This window comes from Hyperolius riggenbachi, chromosome 2 (assembly GCF_040937935.1).
Source record: "Hyperolius riggenbachi isolate aHypRig1 chromosome 2, aHypRig1.pri, whole genome shotgun sequence".
In the NCBI taxonomy this organism is placed as follows: domain Eukaryota; kingdom Metazoa; phylum Chordata; class Amphibia; order Anura; family Hyperoliidae; genus Hyperolius; species Hyperolius riggenbachi.
In genome coordinates, this window is record NC_090647.1 from 334,805,587 (window position 1) to 334,814,710 (window position 9,124).

The window sequence follows — 9,124 nt, forward strand, 5'->3', positions numbered from 1 at the left end:
CGCAAAATGCTAGCAGATTTTGAAACGCTTTTTCTTATTTTTCTGTAGCGTTTCACCTAGCATTTTGCGTTTTTGGGAAGCGTTTCTGGTGTAGTAGATTTCATATATTGTTACAGTAAAGCTGTTACTAAACAGCTTCTGTAACAAAAACACCTGCAAAACCGCTCTGAACTGCCATTTTTCAGAGCGGTTTGCGTTTTTCCTATACTTAACATTTGAGGCAGAAACGCCTCCGCAATACAAAATCTGCAGCAGCCTGGGAGTATGCGTTTCTGCAAAACGCCTCCCGCTCTGGTGTGCACCAGCCCATTGAAATACATTACCCAAGCGTTTCCACATCCGCAATCGGATCTGAAAACGCTGCCGAACCGCTCTGGTGTGCACTAGGCCTATAAGTGCTTTTCTGAGCGCTTTGTGATTGATTAGCATTCACTTTCATTAAAATCACGTAAAAATCGCCGCAATTACCGCAATTTTAATGAAAGTGAATGGGAGCAATTTTTAAAAAGCGTTCATAAAGCGAATCACTCACAAGCGCTCAGAAAAGCCCTTATAGTGTGGCTGAGCCCTCACAGTCTAAATAAAGCATTGTTTCAGCCTGACTTCTACCCGTTTGATTCTCAGGACTGCTAGTACCCTAAGCCGAGAACGAGCTGCTGTGCATTCTGGGGCGGGTTTTATTTTTCTATTCCTGCAGCCCAAGAGAAACTGAAGAGTCCCATAGCTTCCTCCATGAGTTTATATTCATGATCTGCGGCTGCTCTGGGCTCTGGCATCATTCAGAAAGTTTGTCCTTTACTACTTGCTGGCTATAGCCTCAGTCACACCACACTGAATTCAACTGGACTAATTTACTCAGACTCTTGATCTTACATAAATATAAGAGATGCAGCAACCCTTATCTCAAGTTTTGAACATTTGTCTGCTATAACAATTGGAGTACTCACTTGGGTCATATCGGACCACAACAAGAGCTGCTAATTAATTTGTGGTTGTGACTGTAGTTCTCCTGCTTGGAGATGTTTATAATAAATCTAGTATCAATTATGTTCTCACCATTGACTTTCATTATGTGCGTTTTAGATGCGTTTTGGAAAAATATGCAACAAAACATGCGTTTCTGCCTTGTGTGTTCCCAGCCTTAAAGAGAACCCGAGGTGGGGATCTTAGAGTTAAATCTATACACAGAGGCTGGGTCTGGCTATAGTGCCCAGCCTCTGTTGCTAGTTGAATCTTCCCTAAATCCCCCCTGCGCTCTGCACTAGCCCATAAATTACAGCCGCGCTGGCGACACTGAGCGTGTCGCAGCGGGCTCTGTTTACCATTCTAGTGCCACTCACGCCGCTCCCCCGCCTCCTGCAGAGCGCCGGTCCCCGCCCACGTCCCTTCCCTCGCCGCTGATTGGAGGGAAGGGACGCGGGCGGGGACCGGCGCTCTGCAGGAGGAGCGGCGTGAGTGGCACTAGAAAGGTAAACAGAGCCCGACAGCGCGGCTGTAATTTATGGGCTAAGCGCACAGGGAATTTAGGGAATATTCTACTAGCAACAGAGGCTGGGCACTATAGCCAGACCCAGCCTCTGTGTATAGATTTAACTCTAAGATCCCCACCTTGGGTTCTCTTTAAAGAACAAGCGACACCCATGTTAACCACCCTGGCGTTCTATTAAGATCGCCAGGGCGGCTGCATGAGGGTTTTTTGTAAATTAAAAAAAAACTATTTCATGCAGCCACCTGAAAGTTGGCTGCATGGAAGCCCACTAGATGGCGCTCCGGAGGCGTTCTTCCGATCGCCTCCGGCGGCCAAAATTAACACGGAAGGCCGCAATGAGCAGCCTTCCGTGTTTGGCTTCTCCTGTCGCCATGGCGACGAGCGGAGTGACGTCATGGACGTCAGCCGACGTCCTGACGTCCGCCGCCTCCGATCCAGCCCTCAGCGCTGGCCGGAACTATTTGTTCCGGCTGCGCAGGGCTCAGGCGGCTGGGGGGACCCTCTTTCGCCGCTGCTCGCGGCGGATCGCCGCAGAGCGGCGGCGATCGGGCAGCACACGCGGCTGGCAAAGTGCCGGCTGCGTGTGCTGCTCTTTATTTCGTCAAAATCGGCCCAGCAGGGCCTGAGCGGCAGCCATCGGCGGTGATGGACGAGCTGAGCTCGTCCATACCGCTAAGATGGTTAACCTAGAAATAAAAAAAAAAACACACACACACACATATATATATATATATATATATATATATATATAGATAGATAGATAGATAGATAGATAGATAGATAGATAGATAGATAGATAGATAGATAGATAGATAGATAGATAGATAGATAGATAGATAGATAGATAGATAGAGAGAGAGATAGAGAGAGAGAGAGAGAGAGAGAGAGAGAGAGAGAGAATTACTAGTTCTACTTGCATAACAGATGCATTGTGCTATCCAGGTAATGATTCCTGTGAATTTTATAAAGGAAAAGCAGAAAATCCAATTCTAGGGAGTGGCCATCTTTCTAAACTAGCATTGACATCATATCCTCTCTGACTCTTGTCCCCCCCCCACCCCCCTTCTCTTGCTTATTGTGTTTTCATTAGCTGCCCTCCTCCCAGAGTCTTAAGACACTCCCACTGAGGTATATACTAGGAACTGCACTGTCTTTTTTTTCTTTTCTCCTCCAATTGCTGAGTCTCCGCAGCCTTGTTTGTACACACAAGTGAGCAGAGGATCATGTTTCAGATAAGCAGCTAGGCAGGGAAATAAATGGAAGAGGAGGAATATATTATAGATAAAAAGAACCCCCAGCATTCAACAGTTTGACACTGACTACTAAAGGGCCAGTGCTCCTAAGGTATGTGATAACTCCAAATCATGACAGCAGAAAAAGTTTTGCAAGTTTTGAATGCAGGATTAGCATCTTTATCACTTAATACACTCAGACCAGTTGCTGTTAAAATTTGATTTTTATGGTGACAATACTGCTTTAAAGTAAGGTCATTACTTTATAGGTGATGACATCTATTAATTTCAGTTACGATGGAGGAAGAGCATTGGTCAGCCCGATGACATTATTTCAGTTACAAAGAGAAAAAGAAGGCAATATTCGCTCTTCTATGTTACCTAACTTTAAGCCCTTTAATGTGTCAGACTGTCTTCCTTTACACATCAGAATGTCTTAGCAGCAAAGTTAGGGGTTCAATTAGCATGCTCAAAGTAATAATTTGTGATCAGCATACTCTTCATACTTTTTCAGGGTCTTTGGCTTTAACAAGTGGAGGCAGAGAATCAGAAGAACGGCCAGGCACAGGCACTGCTTAGAAGGAAATAAATATAGCATCCCCCATAATCCTCTCACCACATGGTCACTTGAAAACAAATCTTCACTTGTGATGTCACCATGCCCTGCTCTTCCAGCTGCCATACACTACTGGACATTTTTAATAAATTAGATGTTAGATTTAATAAAAACGTGTTAAACACTCATTATGCTGACCAAAGATCGATTGAGTAGGGCTGTTCTTTCTTCAGATGTGGTCAAACATGCTCAACATTCCCATCTCTTTAAGCAGCGTAAAGCTAGCAGTAGCAGTGGCCAGATCAATAGTGCATCAGATTTTAGATTTTTCCTTAGGATTTTGAAGGAGCTTTGCACTATTTAACACAGACGTTAAAGGAACCTGAAGTGAGATGCATATGAAGCCTGCCATATTTATTTCATTTCCAACAATGCCACTTAGATACACACATTTTAACCTTATTAGAGGAGACTAAACCTAAAACATTGAACGTACTAATAAACATAGTTGTGAAGTGAGAAGTACAGTGGATTGAGGCTTTGTAAAGCTCAATAACCCCAATAAATTATCAATATGGGTAACCTCAATTAAACACTGTTGAATAAACAAAACAATTTCACACTACATCACACATCCTACATGTTTCACTCCCCCCTAAAATGGTGGCTTGGTCAGTGGTACAGAAAAGTGCTTAGTGCAAAAGTGCCCTGTGATACAGTGCATAAATCTATACTAATACTATATACAGTTCACTTTTCACAAAATAGCAGGCTGTCAGCTAAAGTAGCAGCCAGACTGTAACGCCACCATTGTTTATTTTTATTTTTTTAGTTTGCGTTTTCTTTGCAGATTATAGATTAGGGGCTATGATGCAAACTGTAAGGACTATAATGCAAACTGTAAACAAAAGGACCAGAAAGAAGTTGATGTCATTGATTCAACCAGTTGGAACGTTTAACTAATATAGCTGATGTCTGCAAAGGAAAAAAACATTATCGTTTTTAACAGTAACAAATAAAAGTTTGGTTTTCGGTTTAGTCTCCTCTAATAAAGGTTAAAATTTGTGTATGCATTTGAATCAGGTGAACGTATTGTCAGCAATACCAGCTGCCTGGCAGTCCTGCTCCTCTTTGGCTGCAGTAGTGTGAATCACGCCTGAAAACAAGCATGGAGCTAATCTTGTCAGATTTTTATCCGAAACATCTGATATACATGCTTGTTCAGGATTTATGGCTTAAGTATTAGAGGCAGAGAATCAGCATGACTGCCAGGCAACTGGTATTATTTAAAAGCAAATAAATATGGCGGCCTCCATATCCATTTCACTTCAGGTTCCCCTAAGGCTGGAATAACACTTAGATGTGTTGTGTGCTGCAGCATGCTTATTTCAATGGGATGTAATGCAACACAACACATCACAACACATCAAGTGTGAACCCAGCCTCAACCACAGTGATTGAAATCTACACCCTGTTTTGGTAGTTACCTGGCTGGCAGGGCGTAGATTTAAATCAGCCACCGCTGCGCGCATCCGTCGTTTTTGTCGTTCCACCGCTGAATCCCCACCGTGTCCCATCGCAGCTCACTTGCCTTGCCTGTCTCTATGACGGCAGAGGCCTGTGAGCGGGTCAGTAGCTGATTTCATTGGCTCCTGGCCCTGTCTTTCAATATAAGCAACTCCCATCTGCTTACATTGACAGGACAGGGTCAGGAGCCAATGAAAGCGGCTTCTGACCTGGCTCACTGGAACTCTGCCATCAAAGATACGGAAGAGTGGGTGGCGCAGGCAATTTGCGGCGGTGACGGCTATGTGCGGCGATTCGTCGTTACCCGTTGGGATTCTGCCGTTTCTGTACCAGCGATCTCTGGTCCCTAAGGGGGCAGAGACCGCTGGTACTAAAGTGGTTAAGTTAGGTCCATAAACATTTGGACAAAGACAACTTTTTTTCTAATTTAATTAATTATTTAATTAATGCAATCTTACAGAGGAGTTAGGATGGAGCCAGAGTCACTGTACACTAAGAAGTGTGAGTCAAAGGATTCTTTTTCTGACTCCACAGCTCTTGGTAAGAGAGGAGATGCGAGACACATATGGAGGACCACCGGAACATATCTGACAAGAGCTTGTAAAACATGTCCATGTGGCCACGCTCCCTGCCATTAATCCGCCTCAGATTCTCTTTAAAGTGTACCTGAGTCGAGAAGAGACTCAGGTACCATACTGACCTGGGGCCTTTAAAGGAAAAATGTAGTGAGAGGGATATGGAGGCTGCCATATTTGTTTCCATTTGAGCAATACCAGTTTCCTGGCTATCCTGCTAATCCTCTGCCTCTAATACTTTCAGCTATAGGCCCTGAACAAGTTTACAGCATATCAGGCGTTTCTGATAATTTTGACACATATGACAAGATTAGCAGCATGCTTGTTCCTGGTGTGATTCAGACACTTCTTTAGCCAAATAGACCATCAGGGCTGCCAGGCAACTGGTATTGCTTAACAGGAAATAAACATGGCAGCCTCCATATACCTCTCACTACAGTTCTCCTTTAAGGCCGCTTGTGCCTCGCTATCTACTCGGGTGGCTCCGTACACGTAATTTATCCAGAAAGCCTAGCTGAGTTGCTCTTTATCGTGCATGCGTGGCCCGTCCAGGCATATTGCCCCGTCTCACTCCCACAGCTGGGAGTATTACACAGTATTACTGCACAGGCTCAGAACAGTCCCAGGGACGGGAGCGCAACGGGGATGCCTTGCCAGGCAACACATGCACAATGAAGCACGATTCAGACAGGCTTTGGGGATGAATTTTGGGGACTAGAGCCATCCGGGGAGACGGTGAAGGACGAGTGGCCTTAAAGAGACTCTGTAACATCAAAAACATCCCCTGGGGGGTACTAACCTCGGGTGGGGGTAGCCTCGGGATCCTAATGAGGCTTCCCACGCCGTCCTCTGTCCCACGGGGGTCTCGCTGCAGCCCTCCGAACAGCCGGCGACAGACCCAACTGTAAATTCAATATTTACCTTTGCTGGCTCCAGCGATGGCGCTGTGGCTGCTTTCGGCTCCGAAGTAGATGGAAATACTCGATCTCAGTCGGGTCCGCTCTACTGCGCAGGCACCGGAAACTTGCGCCTGCGCAGTAGAGCAGACCCGACGTCGATCGGGTATTTCCGCCTACTTCGGAGCCGACAGCCGTCAGAGCGCCTGCGCAGGAGCCGGGAAGGTAAATATTGACGTCATCTTGCACGGAGGGCTGCAGCGAGACCCCTGAGGGACGGAGAACGGCGTGGGAAGCCTCATTAGGATCCGGAGGCTTCCCCCACCCGAGGTGAGTACCCCCTAGGGGACGTTTTGACGTTACAGATCCTCTTTAAGGAAGCCCCAGGTAAGTATGGAACCTGAGGCGCTTCTTGTCTTAGGTTCCCTTTAAGGCTAGGTTCACACTAGCAGCAGGAATTGATAGGGACAGCATTGAAAACTAAAACAAATGAAAAATAAACAAATGCTATATTGGTCCTACAGCATGTTCCACTGCTTAGTCATTTTGCATAGTAATTTCCCCATGTCATCCAAGAAAAGACCAAGGGTCCATTCACACTGCACATGCTGCATTGTGATGCCATCGCAATGCTGCTGCAAAGTTGCACCCTGCGTTAGACATGTGGCGCGACTATACCGCCAAGCATACAGTACAATGAAAGCATGCTTCACTGACACTATAAATGCACAAGTTGCCCGGTAAATGCCCACTGGAACCTTCAGTACCACAATAAATGTAAAAAACACCATAGGAATATCATTGCATCGTGTTGTGTTGATACTGTGCAGTAGGATGGAATGCAACTGATACAGGGTGAAAGAACCCTAAAAGAGTTTGTGTGCAGCAACCACTAGACACAAAGTGACCATTCAGCACGGCATCAGCGAGAACGCAGTCACCAGTTTTGGGGACATTATCCCATCATTCTCCCAGCAATGAGAACAAGGGAAACGGCCAGCATGAACATTAGTGTGAAGGTCATCTGCAGTGGACAATCAGGAAAAGCAGACAACTGTCTTTGGTTCATCACCTCAAAGAAAATATACAAATTTATCAATACAAACTGCATTGCTTAAGCATCTATCTCAAGACTCGTTCACACTTGGGTACTTTTCAGCACTTTGCTGATCGCTAATGATCTGCAAAGCGCTGTTGCTGATGTATCCCTATGGGATCATTCTCACTGCATTTGTAATTTGCATAAATCGCAGACGTGCTGCATGCAGCGCTTTGGGGGGACTGCGATGCGATTCTCGTTCTATTTCATGGGAATCACATTGCTAATTGTGGCAAAATCGCAATGCAAAATCGCAATTTTCATTCCAAGTGTGAACTGCCCACATATCAGCAGTGACTAATAGGACTTATTTTAATGACACCTTGGCAGTGAGGTTTCCTGCAACTATCTCTGATAGTCTGATTTATAACACCGGACAGAACTGAGCAACAGTGTCATTACTGCCCACAAGCATTCATATTACACACTTTATTTCCCCACTCATTGATCGATAAATCCTGATTGGCTGTTAAGGGGGCCTCCGGTTTCAACCATCAGATAATTCCTCTCAGATGAAATCTGATCAGAGTGGGATCAAATCCTTCCAAACCAAAGCATAGATTTATAATAGATTTCAGCATTTTTAACATTGCACTGCAGCAGTGTTGCACTGTTCTATGCAGTGGAACGCTATGGGCCATTGATCTGCCGCCACTCCCCAATTGATATCTTTCATTGATCAATTTTGGCCCAGAAGATCAATCGCTGGGCCAACAGGTTGGGGCATCAAATTCTAGCAGATTCAATCAGAGTGATGGAATCTGCAGAGAAATCCTTAGCAAAAATGGATAAGTCAGTGTTCTCCCCAAGCTCTTTTAGCCGGGTGCTCCACCCGGCTAGATTTGGTGACCACCCGGCTGTCATCGGCTCACCTCCTCACCACCTCCTATGCTGTAAGTAGAGTTGCCCTGCATTTTCATCTCGCCCCACCCGGCTAATTTTTCCTGCCACCCGGCTACTATTTCATGCCACCCGGCTGGAAAATAATTCTGGGGAGAACACTGTAAGTGTATGGCTGCTTTTAGATGCCTCCTCTATCCCTTTTTCTTCCCCTATACGTTTTTCGTTTTACATTATATATGAATGGCCGTGCTTGACAGCTGTATGGCCACAGCTTTGTTCACAGCCAGCCTTCCTCTGAGCTGGGATTCATTGAAATGCTGCAGAGGTACACTGAGAAGTGCACACACACGGCAGATGCAGGAGGGGCTTATGGCTGCTGAATGCTGTGCAAGACACGGTGATATCTCACAATCAGGATTCAGGGCGACCCTAGGAGCAGTATGACAGCCCCACTCACCCCGAGAATCCGTCCTTCCACAGCTCTCTCTGGATGACTTGGATGACGGAAGAAACTTCTGAGGTCCCACGCTGACTCCTTCCTGGGCTGGGCGGGGTATGTTCAGACTGTACAGCAGCTGCACCAGCGGCAGGAGGAGGAGGAGTTCCCGGGTGTCTCTGCTAGCTGGCAACATTGTATATAGCCGGAATAGGCATCTTGCAATTTTATAAATAGCTAGGAAGTATGAAAACTACGTTTCTAAATGCATTCTATACGGGATGACCTTGTTCTGCTAGCCTGTGTAAATTTCAATCATCTCAACTATAGTCGCCTAGCCCAGTGTAATTTGCCTTCTTAAAAAGAAGGTATGTGTGATCATTCAGCTTTAAGTATTAACAGTGGCTTCCCACAATGCATCACTACTAAGCATGCAAACTATCTCGTTATGCTCCTGAAACAGTACATCCA

General features: G+C 45.6%; 1 protein-coding gene across 1 annotated transcript in view; it reads right to left on the reverse strand.

Annotated features, from left to right (window-relative positions):
* BAK1 (BCL2 antagonist/killer 1) overlaps window positions 1–8,769 on the reverse strand; it is a 77,173-nt gene extending 68,404 nt beyond the window's left edge. The window contains exon 1 of the mRNA XM_068265510.1: window positions 8,675–8,769. The gene's annotated coding sequence lies outside the window, so the exon portion shown is untranslated. The remainder of the gene's footprint in view (window positions 1–8,674) is intronic.
* Between the last annotated feature and the right edge of the window lie 355 nt (window positions 8,770–9,124).